The following is a 20401-nucleotide window of genomic DNA, read 5'->3' as shown; positions in this document are numbered from 1 at the left end:
GCGCTTCCTGACCTTGGGTGCTATTCTGGGCATTGTCAAATTCCTCCATGTCGTCGAATTCCGCCATTGGTCAAGTCTGATTGGCCCGGAGGGACGCTACGGTCTCTCCGATTGTTTTAAAATACCGCCATTACGAAATTTGACAAAATGGCGGAATTTGACGGTGTCCAAAATAACACCCCTTACCAGCTCACGTCACGACATACAAAAAATTTACACCATCTCCCGCTAAAGGGGACCATGTAGCGATGCGAATCCGGAGCACTTGCACGATCGCGTTCCGTTGGCGTTCGCTGGGCATGCTAGCGACCTCGCGTCGTGGAACGCGAAGAGGAACACTAAGCGCGTCGTGTCTTCCTTCTAGCCTGGCCGTTAATTCTCACAGGGCGTGCGGGGAACGTCGGCAGGCGCGCGCGAGAGAGGCAGCGTAGGAGAGGAGAGAGAGGGGGAGGGGACGCGCATGCGCTGGCCCCCATCGCGGTGCTGCGCAGGAGAGAATTACGGCATGTCGAGCCCACATTTCAGAGGAGCCAACCGAGGCAAACGCTGGGCTGAACGCGCGCAGCGCTCTACCACATGAAGGAGAGGAGACTAGAGGAGGAGAGTAGCGTATGCGCCGTGAGAGCAGAAGCGAGAACGCAGGAGAAGCGCAAGCAGGTGCTGGTAGAGAAGTGGAAAGTAACGCGCAGCTGTTGGAGAGATGGAAGGAGGAGAGTCGCGCATGCGTAGTGTGAGTGCAGACTACGCCGCGTTACATGCTCCCGAGCAAGAGATACTTCGCATCTAAAATAAGCAAACTTCGTTTAACAGCCCAAGCTGGCGGCGACCACGCATGTTACGTGAAATCGACAAAACTTGAAAAAATAGCTCAGCCATCACTGTCCTTCCCACAGAGAAATTGCATAAGTGCTCCATCCAATAGCGCTCACTCATTTTAGTGACGTCAAACACTTCTCAAGTGTTTCGGGCAGTCGACTTTGCCATACAGACACACGCTTGTGTCGCTGGTTTTAGGTCGGAAACTTGAACGGCCTGGTAAATTTCGTCCGGAATTTTGACATCGCTCCTCAACCAAACGCAATGTTTTAGGCTGTAAGTACGAACCTTTAACTCTCAGTATGCGTAATATTCGCATTAGCCGAGAAAAAGTACTTACGATTCGACAAGAAACTAGCATGCACGGCAGTCTTTCATAGGCGAAGGGCAGGCGCGTCGCGGTTCTGTGGGCGGAGCTTGTATTTATGCTTAGGTTGTAACCGAGTGTAGCGAGTGTTCACCATGTAGCAAATGGCGTTCACGTCGCTAAGCAGCGCCCTCGGGGATTGCCGGGCCACCGTAATCATTTGGCAGCGGCGCGTGGGATCGCCACACATTCCCGCCGCACGTGCTGTCCGGTTATTATTACCGAGTCCTGAAGCTGTTAATACAATTGACGCGCGTCGCCTTTTTGCCGATTGCAAATGAACGGTGTTCGCAGACTGCGGCGAATCAATGGGCCTTTCGGCTCCCAACCAAGTTTCTCTCATTCTTCTCGCCCCCTGCCTTTCACTTCGTGTCGACTACTCTCTTGGTTGTATTGTTGCTCCTGGGGCTATCTCACGTACAGTGTCGTCCACACACCCCATTACTATTCGAAACCTCATGGAAGCTGATGCTTAACGCATAATTCAAAAAAGTATTGTGTTGAGAGAGAGAGAGAACTAGAGCGAAAGATAAAGGAAAGACAGGGAAGTTTACCTTAAAAAGTTTCTGGTTTGCTACCCTGTACTTGAGAAGGAGAAAGCGGGTCTAAAAGATTGAAAGAGAAGAAGAAGAGTCCGTGACGACACTAAGTGGCAAAACAAACAAAACAGTCATGACTACAGCAACGTCCAAGTGCTACAAACCATCACTGTCTGTGAACACTTACAATTTGTCATTAAGTCCGGTTTCTTGAAGAAACCGCAACAACGCCCCTCAGAGCGGCTCGTGTAGAAGATCGGGTAGGCCAGTGCTCTAAAATTTTCTTTTTCTTTTAGAGGGCGGCTGTCTAGTGCGGCCTAGTGCGGCTGAGAGGGCTACTCTTTCGGTGTTTATCAACACCAATATTATACGTCATATAACGCCAAGTTTAATAAACGTTCTAGTTTTACCGGCTTGAATACTAATGAGATGTTCACCTTAGATGTGGTGGGGTACTTCGCTACTTCGCAAAATTATGATGAATTACGATGAATCATGGCGTAGTAAGTACTTCGCAACTGTGCTTACAGTAGGTGCCCAAAGACACTTCACAACGGGCTCTAAGCCCGCTCCTCCAGCTTACGCTCTGACTTTACTGCGTATTCCTAGCAGTCCTGGTATTTGTTTGTTAGTTTTTTTGGCTGTATCACAGTTCCGCTTATGAAAAGCACATTATATTGTACACATCGTCAAAAAATCAGCATAATTGCTATATTTTAAGCACAAATGCGCCTTCCATATATATATCCGTTAATCCCTGAACGATGGCCTATGTTAGTGCTGTGCCAGCAACTTTGTTAACTGCATCACTTCATATAATCCTTTCCTCTCATCGATCGTGTTACCCTTCGATCGGCAGTAATGTTCTTACCCTTATAGGTCAGCAGTCTGTAATCCGCTCTACGCATTGCACCACCGTCCTAGCTGGTTCCTAATCTGAACAAGAATAGCACGCAACTGCTGTCGCCATCTATGTCGTGCTGCAACCTTTGATATCATTTCTCATTGCTTGTCATCTCTTCATGCTAAATCTCTCATCTTCGCCTGTGTTACCCATCAGTGAGTGATTGAAGTGGCACTTTCTTTCCTAACTATATCAGTTAGGATGTGATAGCTTCTGCTTGCTCATACTGAGTGCAGCCTCTTGCATGATGAACAGCAGAATGTCAGGGCTGAAGCTATATCGTCACTGCTGTAGTGCCTGTCTGTTACTTCAGCGTGACCCCTCATAAAAAGAAATTATGTCTTAGTCTTTACCTCTTTCCTTCCTCGTTGTGTGTGAGTAAGTTTGATCTAAACTTTACTTTACCCGAACTTGCCAGCAGCCTCATCGGCCATCAAGCAATCAATATATTCCTGTTTACCAATTGTACGGTCGCTTGATTTTCGCTGACTGTTACAGTGTGCTCCCTTCCGTTTCAAATAGCTCGATCGAAGGAGTTATTCAGGAGTTGTATGTAAAATAGGTCCGACATCACTTGCAAGCGGCGCTGCCATTATGTTTAAATAGAATAGGCTGGTGCAGTCTTGCGTTGATCGACAACCCGCTCGTAAACCGGCGGTGGTGTCTAACGCTAACACGCCCTTCGTTCCGTTCGATTCCTGTTCTGTAGAGTAAGTGGTCCTCACAGCCCGCGTTTCAAATGAAGTCCATTTAAGCGGGAAAGAAACGGTGTCGATTTTCTTTTTTCAGCCTGAAAACTCCACTGGAGCATGCATTTGGCCCTGCATCCTGATTATCGGTATGTCGGTGGCCCCTGTTCACTAAGCCAGCGCACGGCCGCTAAGCGACACAGTCTTGGGCTAATCAGACTACGATGCTTTCACGATGCTTTCAGCCAGGCTTTTTTCACGAGCAACTTCGTAGCAAGTGCAGTGGTGCATGCATTCAATACAATGTGGTACAATCCTATGAACCTGGTAGGTAATGGCGCCGAGGAAAACGTAGGAAATGTAACGGTGCTTCCCGCTCAAATATATAACTGCAAATATATAGTGCTAGGTTTTGCAGCTTTCGCATGTAAGGAGGAGGGAAATGAAAGTTAAAAAAAAAAATACACACACACATTTCTCCACTTGTCGGCTGCGTAACCATCAGACTTCGCTAGCGATATTTTCAGCTTCATGATATGCTGAAATTTGCTCTTGCGAACAATGTTGAAGAGCTTTTAGTCAATGCTCATCCTTTATAACTGATCTCTACAACAGGAACAAATGATTATCTGTGTGTACCCGGTGTGATATTTTAGCACATTTAATTTGATCATACGCGACATCTGTCATCGGCAATGTCCAAAACGCGCGCGCGCACGCACGCACGCACGCACGCACGCACGCACGCACGCACGCACGCACGCACGCACGCACGCACGCACGCACGCACGCACGCACGCACGCACACACACACACACACACACACACACACACACACACACACACACACACACACACACACACACACACACACACACACACACACACACACACACACACACACACACACACACACACACACACACACACACACACACACACACACAAGCGCGCGCGCGCGCGAACACACAAGCACGGACACAAACGCACGCACAGACACGCACACAAACGCGCATAGAAACACACACACAAACTACATTAAATAGCCGTTATCACAACGACCTTGCATGTTTCGTTCTGCTGTATGAACGCCGATAGCGAACCTTGTTCGCTTCGACTCGGCATTTCACGGTGTTCCCATTCGAACATTCTTTCTCAACCGTCACCATTTGTTAAAATTACACATTCCGGGTGAAATGCTCGTGCATCTCTTAGGTTGAAAGTAAACATTAGACAGAAGTCTGTCTGGTTGGGTAAGTAAACTGAGAACTAGCTCTCTTAGGTTACGCGAAGCAAAATGAAACGCGGAGAAGTTTACAACCTTCATTTTCTTTTTATAAAGTTTCCACTCCCCGCTATTTTAATGGAAGATTTCTATAGCTTCGTTAAACACTTTTGCTTCTACGCGCTTCTAGCGCCTGGTATGGCCGTCGCCATTGGGACTTCTCTGGAATCGTGACTCGGGGGCTTATAGAATCTTGTCACAGGCTCTGTCATGCGCACGCCCTCGGCCTAAGGGCTCCTAAAGCGCCGGTCCGCTGCCTCCTGATCTTCGCACCTCACTGCTTTATCACCTTAACGTGTGCTTTTTTCAAAGCGGCATGACGGTTTCAGCTTCCAGATATCTAGACTTTTTCAGTGTTCGTTTATCAAAATCTTCGCAGTACCTTTGGCAAATTTCTTTTTCCGTTTCGTCCCTCAAATTTTATTGCGTGTATTGGAATCGCTTCCGCCGTTTCACTCGATGCGCTTCCCTGACTTCCGTTTACCGATACGTGCCCACGGGCGGAACTTAGCTTCTCTCGCTTTTCATTGCATCAGTGTCATACGTGGCAAATACGTTACTCCCTTTATAAGCTTCATGCTAAGAAATGAGATATTGCGAAACGTTGTCGCGTTATAGAAAGAGTCCCCATCTATAGGCTTTGCCGACCCTATGTGGCGATCACTGAAATCGTGATTGTCGGTTGCTGTAATGTTTACTCATCTCGAGCGCGCACTTCGTGAAGTGAGCACGGTTTCGCATGTGAAGCCCATGTGCTAACAAAACAAAATCCAAATCGCACTCTTCACTGTTCAAAGTGCTGTTAAAGTACCCGTCACCACGTTACAAGCCGGTTCGTTTACACATTGGAATTGGTAAGGCTCCGACTAAGGAGGGCATGAAAGCAAGGCATGAAATTCTTGTGATGAGAACCTCGTGCACTCTTCCATCCACCTGAGCGCCAGCTTCATCGCCCAGGGCAGAAGCTGCCACGGATAGCGACGTTATCGCCCGCTTTTCTTTGTTGTGGTCGCTTTCGTTCGACGCATGACTGCACCCGATTACTGCGGCGCGACCGGTAGAAGGGGGATTCTTCGCGGCAGCTTCGATTAGCCAGACTAAGCAACAACCATACCACAGGCTTCATTGTGCATTGTTGCTTTTGTAACCGCGAGAGGAAATGCCAGGGGAGAAACAAAGAAGCATCAAGTGCATCGCTCGCGCTCTTATCTTAATTAGATCTCTATTATGGTCCGCAGCTCCGCAAAGAACGTGGCAGCATGGAGAAAGAAGAGAGAAGGTGAACAGAAGGCAAGCTTCGTGAATAAAGCGTGTGCCCTGTTGTACCGTCTTTGTATCTCCCCCTTTTGTTCGTTCGCAGAGCCAAACGCTTTTAATGCATGTTCTTTAAGGCACCAGTTTGCCTTTCCTTTTGAGGCATTCGCCCATGCGATAGCAAATATCGCGTGAAATAAAGGCAAATTTGGCACTTTGTGTGGCAGAAATTACCCGGGGTGTACAACAGTTCGGTACATTGTGTACACTCGTGCATAAGCCTTAGGGCCCGTGCGAGGGTGTACAGAAAGTACTACAAAGGTGCGTCTGCTGGCTTGTTCTGTTTCGTGTGTAAAGAAGGATAAACAAATATTAGACTAATTTGAAATCTCCGGTAAAGAGAAAGGAGATATAAAGTATAAGGAATGTTAACCGCACGAAAGGAATCTTGCCACCGCTAATAAGAGCAAGCAGGGAGCCCTCATTTGAACACACTAACAAATATACTGTATGGTTTTTACGTCTCACCACCACGATATGATTATGGGGTCGCCGTAGTGGAGAGCTCCAGAAATGTTTACTATCCGGTGTTCTTTAATGCGCACCTAAATAAGCGCATGGGCCTCTTGCATCTCACCTCCATTGAAATTCGGCCGCCGCCGCCGGGATTTGATCCAGCGACCTTCGCGTCAGCAGTCGAGCACCATAACCACCAGACCACCGCGGCGGATTTGAACACACTGACGACAGCCGTCGGCACAAGCTTGCCGGAAATGGCTCTCTGATAAGTAATAAACGGAAGCGAGTTCACTTAGAAGCCACGCGCTTGAGTCGTGGAGCCTAAATGCGAACTGTCAACCTGGTTTAAGGAATGCGTCTCGAAGGTGGCAACCCTTGCCTTTCTTGACGCTCGCTTAGTGCTGGCGACAGTCCCGGGGTAGACACTCAACGACGGGACCCCGGCCTGGCTTCGTAACGCTACTAACGGGACGTCGCAGGGACAAGTCCAATGAGACAGGGCAGCAACACTGTGGGCAGGAAGCCAGCAACGCGCACGCATACGCCTTCAAGGCGCCTATAGTAGGAACGGTTGAAAAAATTCGGCAGATCCCACGTACCGTGGGAATCGATGTTATGCGAAGCATGCTCAGGATGGTGACTGTGGCGTAATTTTTCACATTGAGCGAAAGGTTACGGAATGACGCTAGAGAAATATGCTAGTAGTATACGCACACTCATGTGTTGAAGAGTTGCATGTGTATTATATAACCAGTTGTTTACAGTTGCGTAACGATGCCAACAGCAACGTGGGCGTTACCAACCCAAGAAGCGGTAAGCTGATATGTAGTGCTTATATTCTTCAATACTTGATAGCGCGAATCCGAACAAGACAAAGAAGGAACACAGATGCGCAGGACAGTCGTTACTCGCAACTAAGCTTCATTCAGGAAAGTTTTCCTAGATATATACACAGCCGAGTGGCACGCGCAGGCGCACTGCACGTACGTTACAGTCACAGTGGCAGTTACCGTTGTTTGCTTATACTTGTCTGTTATGGCGGAGAACGAACGTGCGCACGGAGAACGAACACACACGCACGCACGAACCTGTGTGAATGTGTGGAAGGGGTTCTTGACAGTTCTTGAACAAGGTCATCATTACCGTGATCAGTGAGCCGCAGCAGCTGGACCGGACTTGTTATTCGGATCCATTCATGATCGTGGCTTCGAGGGGTCTAAGTGCAGTGAAGTGCGAGGTATATTACAGCGGGTGGAAATCCTGGATGCCTTTTACGATGAAATCATCTGATGCCTCATGTCCTGGACGTGGCAGGGAGGTCTTTTGATGCCCTGTCCACATCCTAGTCGTCTTTCACGCAGTATAAGGACCAGGCGTTGTTGGGTCTTGATAAAACAATGTTGAAGTCACCGGTACTGATGACAGGCCTGGTTCTCTTGGCAGATTTATTGTAGGAACCATTGATGCCGGTTTTTGCGTAAACCACGTGGTCCACGTTGCGGACCACGTGGATGGTAGTTGAGCGTCTTCCAGGGCTGTTCTGTTTTCAGCTTCCTCGCTTTTCTTGCGTGCGCCGCGGTGGCGTAGCGGTTACGGTGCTCGGCTGCTGAACCAAATGTCACGGGTTCTATCCCGGCCGCGGCGGTCGAATTTCGATGCAGGCAAAATGCTAAATGCCCGTGTACTGTGCGGTCTCGATACACGTTAAAGAATACCAGATGGTCAATTTTTCCGAAACCCTTGGCTACGGTGTCTCTCATATTCATATCCTGGTTTTGCGACATGAAACCCCAACAATTATTATTATCGCTTTCCTTGCGTGTCTGTGTTTGTGTGTTCGCGGTTACTGTGTTGTATCACCTGTGGCACATACCCGCTTAACATGAACTCTGGTATACGGGTATGTGCCACACGTGACTGAGAGAAAGGGTTTCATGACGTACGCGACAAGTATTTTGCGTTATTCATGTCATGACCAGTGCATCGTGTTGGTCATGCACTGATCCCCTGCTATGCGAATTTTGGTATATTAAAAGTTATGGAGACGACCTGGAGAGCGCCCAGACGTAGGCGGCTAGATAGATAGATAGATAGATAGATAGATAGATAGATAGATAGATAGATAGATAGATAGATAGATAGATAGATAGATAGATAGATAGATAGATAGATAGAAACGGCCAAAGTGCCTGAGGTTCGCTAAGAAATACTTCGCATTTAATAATGTAACACGCGGAAACCGCTTGTGCGTAAACAGGAGCCAAGCGCGCCACCGCTGAATACATACCCGCATATGCAGTAGCCCCTGTCGCTTTCGGGGAAGGCTCTTTTTCTCGGACAGGTACTGATCACCCCTTTTAGACCGGTGCCACGTCGTGTTTACCTTTGCGCATGTAGCTTACGCCCAGTTCTTTTTGTCTTAGGCTGAATAAACTCCATTGCCTCCATTGTCGTAGGCTGGTGTCTTTGTTCGCAGCGTCTTCTTGCCTGAAACATTCAAGAGAGGGAGAGAGACTGAGGGGAGAGGGAGAAGCGGGGAAAGCAAAGGTGGTCAACTAGACGCAAGAGCGCTGGCTAAACGAATCTGTAAAAACGGTCGCCTCTCTCCCTTCCTCCCTCTCTGTATATATTTACTGTATATTTTATTGTTTTAAAGCGAGAAAGAAGAAAAAGTCAGCCCGTTAATAGAAATGTTATCGCATATTGTCAAAATGCGTTTCTAAGAAATGTTGGAGGACGCTTGAGCTTCGCGTCAAGAGTAGAACGTTTTAGTGTAATCGGGCCCCGTTCGCATCACCTTCCCAATCGCTAGCCTCTGTGCATGCCTCAACCGTGCCAAAGGAAATAATAATAATAATAATAATAATAATAATAATAATAATAATAATAATAATAATAATAATAATAATAATAATAATGTCTGGGGTTTTACGTTCCGAAACCATGATATGATTATGAGAGACGCCGTAGTGGAGGGCTCCGGAAATTTTGACCATCTGGTGTTCTTTAACGTGCACTGACATCTCACACTACACGGGCCTCTAGCATTTCGTGCCGCAAGGAAAGAAACGTCTGTGCGTGTAACTTTAGCCATTTCAAACTGCCCAACAATTCTAACTGCAATTACAGTTGCGAAGTAACCACTACGCGTCCGTAAGGCAACACGCGAACCTACGCAGCTGCTGACTTTGTTGATGCTTTTGCTGATGATTATTATTAAATATGTCTGAGTGATTGTAATGGGTGGGCCTACAAACCCGTCACTCGTTGCGCAATTCACATACCTTGAAGCCTGGCCCGATTCTACGTTTCTGCCACGAAACATTACATGCGTTAAGGAGACGCCTCCCACTACATAACATTTGTATAGGTTTTTTCTTTCTTGGGAAAGAGCTCCAAGCAATGGCGTGGCTCAGTGGTAGAACACCTGCTTGCCACACAGAAGGCATGGGTTCTATTCCCACTCAAGCCGAAGCTTTTTATAATTTGTTTGTTTGCATCTATCTCGAATTTTTGCTCACGGACAACGCTGATTTCTCGCTCACGGACAACGACGCCGACACCCACGCCGGAATTTCCGCGAAACGAGATCTTTAACACTGTCGCGTTAAAGGCAATCTCTACTTGTTACACACTGAAGTAGTGCACCAAGTCGGGCTAGTTGGTTTAAATTCATAATGACGATTAAAACTGCGCTAAACACACAAAGAGAAAGACGAGGAAAACTGCGCGAGTCCTGTTTCCTTCGTAATTGTCCTTGTGTTTTTAGCGCAGTTTTAGTCGTCATTATGAATCTATTTGTTACAGTGGGTACCTCGTGTTATTGCGAGGAGCCTGACCTATCCTCCACTATTTTTTTGAAACCTATGAGCTCTTCAGCGAGGTCAGAATCAAGGATGAATGAGTGTGGTGCGCATGTCTTTGGCTATTAATGAGAAAATATCCACTTTTTTTTTCATAACACTGGGTTTCTACCTCTTTAGTAACTCCCTATGGTAGACTGCTTCAATTTCCTCTTTTTGTAATTCGAAGGTTGCAGGTTCGGTCCATGCCGGCGGCAAGTAATCTTTCCGTCCACTTTACTTTCTTCACATTTATATCCGAATTACTACAAATAACATCCCCCATACTTTTCTTGGCATTACTGTCTGTCAGTTCTCATTAATATCGTGCCTAACAAAGAAAAACGAGCGCTTAAAATTCTTCTTGCCTTCTCTTTGTACTATGTATAATAGGATGTAGAGAGCTGCAGTCGTTAGAAGGTGATGAGGTGGCACGTGCAAGCGGCTTCGTAAATTTCCAGCTGCGTGGATTCATTACGAAAAGTAATTCATGTTTCGCCAACAAAGAAAGGGTAACACGGAACGGCCTATAGTTACAATATGCTAAGCTGTCACCAACACTCACGCCTATAATTGAGTTCCCGCTTGCTCTCATCAATTTCGGTGCAAGGCCTTGCTTTCTTCATCATCGTTTCTAGTTCGCACTCCTTGTCATCTTTACTAATAATTACAATGCCTATGCGTTTGCGCTTTTATATTATTACGTTTGTTATGAACATTTTTTCAGGGAAGAGAAATAACGCTAGAGTAGGTTTTACGGGAGGAGGACCTGCAAAAGATATAAACTCACAGGGTCCCTCATGCACTCGCCTAAGACGACTCGAAGGCGAAAGCCATCTTCTTGTTCTTCTCGGTCGATGTATTGATCCTTCTTCGCCCCCTCCGAAAGATTTATGCAACTAACACGGTTTCGCTTTGCCTCCGTGATCACTTGATCACTCCATGATCACTGCCTCCGTGATGACTTCCGTGAGCACCTTTGACGATGTCATGTGATGACATCATCATGTGAAATCATTGTGACGTCTGACGTCATGATGCATGACAAGATCTGGCGATTTGTGACGTCATCACAGAACGATTTTTTTACCTCACTCGCGTTGATGCCGACGCCGACGGTAAATTTTCACGTTTGATGAGGTATCTAAGGCTTTCGACCTAAATAGAGGTTGGGATGTTAGGCTATGGAAGCTGTTGAGATACCACTGCCGGTCTATTGCCCAATAATGCCGAACAATATTGCGTAACGTGTTCAATGTGCGTGTTTTTCTCCTTTGGTTGTGTGCTCCTTTGTTTTACTTCCTTCAATTTGCACAATGGCAAAACGAAACTCATAAGCGTACTTTCTTATCTTTCATTATTTCATGCTAATTCGTATTTTGTCAGATATTTACGTTGTTCATCGAGTTACTAGACTTACTTGGATCTAGTTGAAAGGTAAAAGCCGAAGGCATGTGCTTCTAACCACTCTAAACTGCGAAATCTATTCACTCGTCTTCATCCGCACAATATATGTCGGCAAAATGTTGTACAGAAGCCGGCGACATAATTACAATGATCAATCAATCAATCAATCAATCAATCAATCAATCAATCAATCAATCAATCAATCAATCAATCAATCAATCAATCAATCAATCAATCAATCAATCAATCAATCAATTGAGGAGTCATAAAAATTTAGTTGCATGGCGCTATTCAAGGGGAAAAAACACGGAATGTATAGTTCACCTCAGATGCGCGCGCAGAGATTGCCAGGGATAAAGTTATTTTCCGTGAAGCCATGTAATGATGTTCTATTTCGGCTCCCTAATTTAGTCTGACAGCCTATTTCCATAATTTGTAGTTTTTCTTTATATTAAACCTTCATTTAAGGTACTCCCTTATTATTTCTTTTTTTTTTTTCGTAACGCACAGTGCAGCTTGCCAATTGAGCAATAAATGATAGCGTAGGATGAAAGCAAGAAAACTTGATAACAAAAACGTCGCCAGCCACATATAAATGAGGAAACGAAAGCATGAATGAGTCTATTCGCCAAGCGAATGAAGGAAAGAAAGGCAAGAACTGGGGGCAGAGAAACAGAACTCACGTTGAGGAGTTCTAGGCATGAGTCTTACAAAAAGGGAACTTGCTGGTGGATACAAAGATGCAATTTTCGGCCAGAAGCTTAGAGAAAGAATCCTCAGGCAGTGTCCGTCCGTAGCCCAAGCAGTTACTGGTGCGAGATTGTTATTTTATTGCTCGTTGGTTCTGACCTTTTTTTACCGAAACGACTTTGGTATCCGCTTCGACTTTGGATACTACGCGTCTGCAAGCTAGACGTCTCTGGGCAGTAATGAAAATGCCTAAAGCGTATGAAAAAATTTCCTTCTCGCACTGGAAACACACCAACGCACGATTTTTTTGTTCTTGTAGTACTCTTCTGTCTTTCATGTGCGCACTCTAACAGTAAGATTTACGAGTCCATTTGAATATCACGGAAAAACGAAGATGCAAGAACTAAGAATGCTAATCGTAATGATAATCGTAGAAGCAAAGTTGCAATTAGCGCATTTGTCTTGTGTTATTTATGCGAAAGCTTTACATGCACAACAAGGTGAAAAATCTGGTGTCCGTTAGGCGATCGTCTTACAGCCCGATGGCATGAAAACTCGCGCTACCAAGTAATGACGTCATACGATAACGTCACGCAACATAGACGTAGATACAGTTGTCACACCCAGAAATGCCGTGCTTTCGCATTCAGTGCACGTGAAATGACACATACACACGGAAAAATGACTTGAGCACCATGCAGCAAGCCCTAACTGGCCCGGAACAGACTCTGTGTTTTATCATAGCGGGCACGGCACCTAATAAATGTTTGACATACTATATACGCTTCTTTAAATGTTTGTCCAAGAATATACGAACAAAACACTTTCCAAAACACTCTCGAAGTATACTCTTCCGAAAAGAACAGGTGCAGTGTTATGCGCGCTCGACGTGTGCTCTGCATTTTACGCAAGGCGTCGCACTCTGCATGCTTATCGCACTTTCCAGCGCACGTTTTATGCGTCGAGGATGACCGTTTCCACATGTTCAGTTTGCTTAAGCTCTTCCTGAGCGTCGCCTGTAACAAAAACCTTTTAACAGTGTAGGCGTCGCGTAACTATTAACCTCACCACGTCTTGTAGTCAGGTTAGCTTCCAGCTCCATCGTAAACGCGATGATGGCCTGTTAGGTAAGACTTACAACGTCGCCACTGACAGTTAGCTACAACTAACGCGACTGTATACACACTCCGAGTGAAAGTCATCGTACTTGGCCTGGACAAGCCTATTACAGACTTTTCTTTTGTTTACTTTCTTTGTTGTCGACAAAAGAGGATAAGCAGGACCTATGGTGTCACGACACTTTTGTTACTGGTGCGTACTTTACGCCAATGAAAGAGCGGATCACTCAGCCCTGAGCCTAATGAAACGACTTAGATCTCCCGGCTATAGCCTATGCGTGCGTTACAGTCGGCTGACCGGAAGCTAGACACTAAATTAGCTGGTGAGAATGACCACCCAGAAAATGTGATTGTGGCAGAAAGAGCAAATACTAATCAAGGGTCAGTCCAGTAGTGGAGCCTTCTAGGCACTTTGCGAGGAATAATTAGCTTCTCACCATTGCTTTCCAATGCGCGCGCGGAATGATGTTCGTAGTATCGGTGTTCTAAGGAAGAGGTCCTTCGGCTCGAATATGGTGGTCGGGCAATTTCGCAAGTCACAGAAAGAGTCCCTCGGTTCCCTTCATCATTCATATGCCTGCGTGTTTGTGTACGTATACAGTGCATCATTGGCGGACATGGGCATATATGCCCATACGCCTGACCGTTAATGACCTAACTGCCCCAGGCGTAAAAGCGCCCCTTGGGGCAGTTATGCGCTCTAGGCTACAACAACACCCCTCACCTCCATCAAGCAACCCCCTCCCTCACACTCTACACAAGCTGTGTTATCAGAACAGTGAAGTATCCAACGCCCGTTTTGGTCTGAAAGAGGAGTTCGTTTGCCGACCTCCTAATCAAAACGCACGCCTTTCCTCTCTTAGCGCAGAAGTTGTGAACTCATTCCACATGTATACGCTGCTCCACTGCGAAAGGGAGTTGCATAACAAAGACCTGGAAGACAGGGTGGCGGTTGGCCTGCATGCGGGCGCCCGTGTTTCGCGTTGTCGGTCTCATTAGTCGAAATTTATGGCCCGAGCATTGTGCTACAGTCCAGCTCCGACGTGTCTTTCAACACAATGGCGACGCCGCGCTACATTCATCCTACAACGTTGAAGCACGTATCCCTCTCCACGCGCATCCCAGAAATTGCTACACTGCGTCATTGGCCACAGAAAAGAAGGCGGGGGGTGAAGGGGAGGGGGGGGTCTGTCTCGTCTGACGCATGACGCTTGTTTGCTCGTTGCGCAAAACTTTCTCGCGAGTATACAGAGAATTGCGGGTTGGAAAAAGTTGTCGGGCTGGGATTTTACGTGACCGAATTGGGACGTATACAGCCTCGTATTATGTTACCGTGCTCTCGCGCTCAAGCAAAATTTAGCGCTGGTGTCTACGCGCCTCCACTATGGACGGCGGTTCACACCGCATATGAGTGATGCATGTATAGTACACTTGCCTGTATGTAGTTTTTTGGTTTCTTGTTTTAACCTAGTTCCGTCGCGCAGTTGTTGTTCTGTAGAGCTAATTTGTTTTGCTTACCTTCGCCGGGCGTGGTAGCCTAGCGGCGACGACCATAAGCTGCTGAGCAATAGAGCGTGGGTTCTATTCCAGGCGGCGGCGGCCGCACTTTGTCGTAGGCGAACTGCAAGAGCTCCCCCGTACTTAGATAAGGATCATTTTAAAGAAATCAAAATAAAGTCGGAGTTCCCTCCAGCTGTTTGTTTCATAACAATGTAGTTCTTCGGCACATGAAATCCCAGAACTTATTTACTTCCTTGCATTTCAAACGTTTGCTTTCATAGTGTTCACAGGAGACTACATTGATTTCAGAACAGTCATCACGGTAACCACATCAACGCTATTCCACGCACTTTCGTGTGCTACGACGATGGCTGCTACCTGCTCTTTTCCGGGAGGAAGATACACTGTGGTGCCGTCTGTGTCTGGGTGCAGCATTCAGCAACGCCTGTTCACTTAAGATCGAGATGGACGACATCGCCTAGTGCAACAACTGTGCTGTCCAAGAAACTATTGAGCGCCTCTCGTGTTACTGCCCGACTAACGCAAACGAGAGGCTTCACCTCCGTACTGCTCTCGGAAACGCTTTTTCTGTCGAGAAGATATTGGGACCATGGGACTACCCATCACAGTTCCGAACGGCAGCGAAAGCGCTGCTGCGATTTCTTAAGGATACCGCGGACCGATTCACCGTCAGTGACATCAAACGCAGAACTGTTACGTCGGATGCAACATTGACTTTCTAACGCGATAGCGTTAAAGAGCTCGTATCGCAGAAATTCCGGCGTCGGCGTCGGCGTTAGTGTTGGTGTCGGCGTCATTGGATGCGAGCGAAAAATCCTCATTGTCCATGGCCGAAAAATCGAAATAGATGCAAATAAATAAATATAAAAGATCACCCATCCGAGCGGGTAACGAACCCAGGCCTTCTGCGCGGCAAGCATGTGCTTTAACACAGAGCCACGCCCGTGCTCAAAATTGCCTGAAAAAAAAACAACAACACTATATGATTGTTAAGTAGTGGGGGGAGTGTCATTAACACATGTGATATTGTGTGGCAGAAGCGTAAAATTTCACCGGGCGTCAAAATATCTACCCACAACAAAGCGCTCAGGCATAATTAATCATCATCAGCAGCAACACCATCAACAAAGTGGGCAGACGCGCAGGTGCGCGTGCTGCCTTACGGACGCGTGCTGCCTTACGGACGCGTGCTGCCTTACGGACGCGTAGTGGGTACTTTGCGAATTGGTACATGGAAGACTTATGGTATAGTGGGCAATTCTCAACTGTACTTGCAGTAGGCATTCTAGGATAGTTTGAAAGGGCCTATGTTACATGCACAGACGTTCCTTTCTTTTCGGCACGGCTGAGGTGTCCAACGAGATGCGAAGCCTTTCTAGCTGTTGAGAAGGCTATGGAACGGAACTCGTCGCGCTATCGCGGTGTACTCTTGAAGATCAAGGGGCTCTCAATTTTTCTGTCCTCCTCTCAAACTTTTCTTCCCCTTCCCCAGTGCAGGGTAGCCTACCGGGCTCAGCGCTGGTTAACCTCTATGTCTTTCTTTTATCCTTAATCCCACTCCTCCTCCCTCGTGTGCTCCAAAGTATTTCCTGAGCGGTGCGTACTTTAGGGTACTCGGGAGGCTTATGCAGAAGGGCTAGCTGTCCTACGCATTAGATTGCCTTGTGTTCTCGTCCTTGCTGCTTTTCGTCCATACTCACTGATCTTAATATGAACTAACTCATCCTGTTTTGTCCTCTAAGGCCACCTTGGATTACTGAAAAAGTCAACTCTTCCCGCAGATATGTGCTCAGTATTTGTAATTTTAAACACTGGTTCAACTTTACAAGCTACTACAAGCTAGGAAGACAGATGGACAACTGGTATCTCTTCATACACTTCATTTGTGTCCTGTGTAGAGGTAAACATTGGTCTTCTACTGTCTCCATGTGTCGCATACAGTACAAGGCTACCCGTCAAGACCACGCGCTGCTGCACTGACCGAACGATTCCCGGGAATCTCCTATTCTGTCCTATGTACGAGTCGTTTGCTCCCTACATGCCCGGTGAGGAGCGTCATTTCCTTTTGTGAGACGACACAGTCCGGGAACAACGACATACTCGCCGCTGTTCTTGGGATGCCCGACTTCCCCCGTGCTCGTTCAAGCGGTGAACAGGCAGCGGCAGCCTTTCCGCGTCACTTTGTCTCGGCGTCTAGCGCTCGCTATGTCGTTTGTTCCCGCGTACAAACAGCTTGTTTGTGCTATAGTTTCGGTGTATTCGTAGTAGTTTCAGTGTACAAGCAGCTAGTTTTCGGTTGGCAGAACACGGAGAAGGTTGTACCTGCACATGTGTGTGTGTGGAAAAAAGGAAGGACTGTTGTAGTTCGGAATTTTTGTGACAGTATGGGGCCCAGTCATTGCATTACTCTATGCGAAAACGAGCCTTTTCCCCATCCTTCGGTGTTTCGGTACGTATAGTGCAGATGAAGAACAGGCGAAAACCGTTTGCGTCTTCTTTTAATATTTAACTTGAATATCTGATCGTCCATCCTTACCTAGAACTCCTTTCTGGTTAGCCTTAGTTATTATTTTCTTTAGATGGGTTGAGATATCGAAGTTGTGACTTGTGCGTTCTTTGTTTATAATGTTATTTGCTGCTAACGTGTTTATTCCTGCGACGTGCTTAAAACGTGTTTATTGCTGCAGGAAGCATGATACACCCTTCAAAATTCAGATGATGTCGGTGAATAATTTAATATCGAATTATTTATGTGAACGACTTTCAGTTTAGGTTTCCGGGCGCCGAGCTGGACAGTCACGTGACTGTCTGGGGAAGCTAGGCCTGCGGGCCCACAAAGCCGTGACCATGCGAACTTAGGATTATCGATTACCGACCGGACTCGGTGCACATGCAGTATTAATTGCACACCTACAAAAAGCTTAAGTAGGCACTGTGGTATTGTTGCACCCATTATTCATTGAATTCCTGCCTCGATATTTTGACATGTCGCAATATCGCCAGGTGCTTGAAACAAGCCTTTCGGCTTGTTTCATATATTGGCTCTGTCTCATGCCAAAGCCTGTGTGGGCTGTGTGAGCGGAATTCTCACAGAGGACGGCGCGGTCGTTTGCCTCCGCGAACAAAAGCAAACGGTTGCGCAACGTATGTTTGATGTGCCTTATCGGTCTTTCTTTCCGGATAAATACGCGACCTTGATCCTAGCATCGCGAGGAAAGTGCAGTGCCCTTCTCAGTGACGTACCAGCATGCCAACACAGTCGTGTTTGCAGGGATGAAGAATGGCGTGTATAGCGCTGTTATACAACGTGTTGCTTAATACATAGCTTGTTCTACGTTTCGACACGGGTCATAAAAAAAGATGGCGTCGGTGGCCGTGATTTCGTCGCATGCTGGTCTTTTCATGGCGTCGAGTGGTTATCATTCTCGACTTTTGTCATGTAAGTTTTGTCATGTAACAGCCTTTATTCATGGTGTTGGAACATGGCCCATAACTCGTCGTGATCTATGGATTTTGTCTTAACAGGCTTGCTGTGGAGATGTTGAGGGTTATATCTACTCTGCAGCTTGTCACTTCTGTTTGTCCAGCGCTTCTTGTGACACGGGAGAAACTACGCTGTGGCAAACGCGGCAGTTGATGTTCTATTGAATAATATGAGAAGAAACATACCAATCGAGCAATGAAGATTAAGCATTTATATCACTCTAAGAAGGCTCAGTTGAACCATATGTCTTGCGGTAAAGCCATTTTGCATAAACATGTCATATTCGTAACCCCACATCGCCAACAGTCATAGCCTGATATCAAGTTTCAACGCTTATTCATAAAGCGTCATCTTCTAGTAGTTTACTGGCGCACGGGTCGAGATTGGTACATATACTACGAATGCACGACATGAAGTCAGCAGAAGGATGAAGTAAAATATAAAGAAAAAGACATAACGAAGCGCCACGATTCTTTCTCGCAAGGCCACGATTATCAACCCATCGATTTTCGAAAAAAAAAAACAAAATAAAATGGACCCGCCTCTTGTATTGATAAATCGATCGTTACGTATCGTCGGAGATGGCTTTGGCTGTGATCCCGCCGGTGCCTGCCTAAGTACCCCAGCCTACATACGCAAGAATCAATACGTGTTGCACATGTTTTTGTTATTAGAGGTCCTTCATGCTGTAGTTAGAGTGTGAAAGGTAACTGTGTTTTTTGTGTAAGGCCTGAGTGCAATGCAACTGACCAGCATGAGTGCAATGCACTCAGTCTGGTCGAAGCGAGACAGCCTTGGCTATTCTGTCTGCCTTCTCTGAAAGCGGGAGTGTTATTATTCTAACCTAATACGAAATGACTGCCGTCCGAGGCGTTCGTAGACCCGTTATATTAATATTAGGTTAAGACTCGGTATTGAATCGGTTGAAAGTCGTCTGTATAATTTATCCTAAGCGACGTCCTCTTTGTACAGTATGAATTAAGAAGTGTTGTCGTGAACGCTATTATTCATACTGAAGAAGTTAAAGCGGAATATTTTGACATATTTGGCTGTCTGGTTGGGTTGATTAATTAAAACTTTCAAAGGGCTCCAACCAAAAAATGGGTTCGAAAAATGAACTCCAACCAAAAAAAGCGTCGCGGTAGGGTGTTCAATGAACGATCTTACAAGAAAAGCAGAAAAAAAAAAACAGTGTCCTTTGCAATGTGACCACAAAGCTGTAACATCTTGCTCTCCGGTGGTAACTTATTATCCAAGAAAAAAGCCATACTTTTGGTCTACTCATCTGTTCATCTATACTATGCGGTAGAGAAATAAGTGCAAGGCACGGGAGATGATTCATCATCGATGGCATTACGCCACACGTCCGAAAAGTTACTGCATTCTGAAAGCTTGGCGAACGAGCCAAGGCTTTAGCAGCCAATGCACGTTCCTATTATTTATGGCTCAACTGTACTTGACAGGCACTGTTTTCGTTGCAGTCCTTGAGGGGAATAGACCTTTTTTATAATTATAAAGCTAGCTCTCCTGCTATGCAGTTTACCCAACTAACAGCGGCTATAGCCATTTATTGCAAACAGCGTACTCAAGCGCAGTTTGCTTGCGTTATGACGTGGGAAATGTAGACTAGGCTCTCTTAACATAAACACGCAAAATAGACGAGCCCCAGCGCGTGCAACTAGGACCTCGTTTACACTTGAAGCACGACAGGTGCCGAGATTAGTTGGGCGAATATGCAGCGCAGGGCAGCGCGCTTGCGGATTATGGAAATGGTTTATTACACTAGTTTTATAATCTCGTGGTCTGCGTAACACCGTGCTCATAAATCTGAAAGTTTGCGTTGCAGAATAATGATGCGGTGAATATCCGCACTTTCGGCGGTGAGGGTGGCGCGAGTGTTTCGGATGATTAAACTCAGGATTAATTGGGAAGGTTTCCTGGGAACGCAAGCACACTTTATAGCTAC

Source organism: Rhipicephalus sanguineus, chromosome 4, assembly GCF_013339695.2.
Source record: "Rhipicephalus sanguineus isolate Rsan-2018 chromosome 4, BIME_Rsan_1.4, whole genome shotgun sequence".
Taxonomy (NCBI): domain Eukaryota; kingdom Metazoa; phylum Arthropoda; class Arachnida; order Ixodida; family Ixodidae; genus Rhipicephalus; species Rhipicephalus sanguineus.
Note: the sequence above shows the minus strand (reverse complement) of the source record.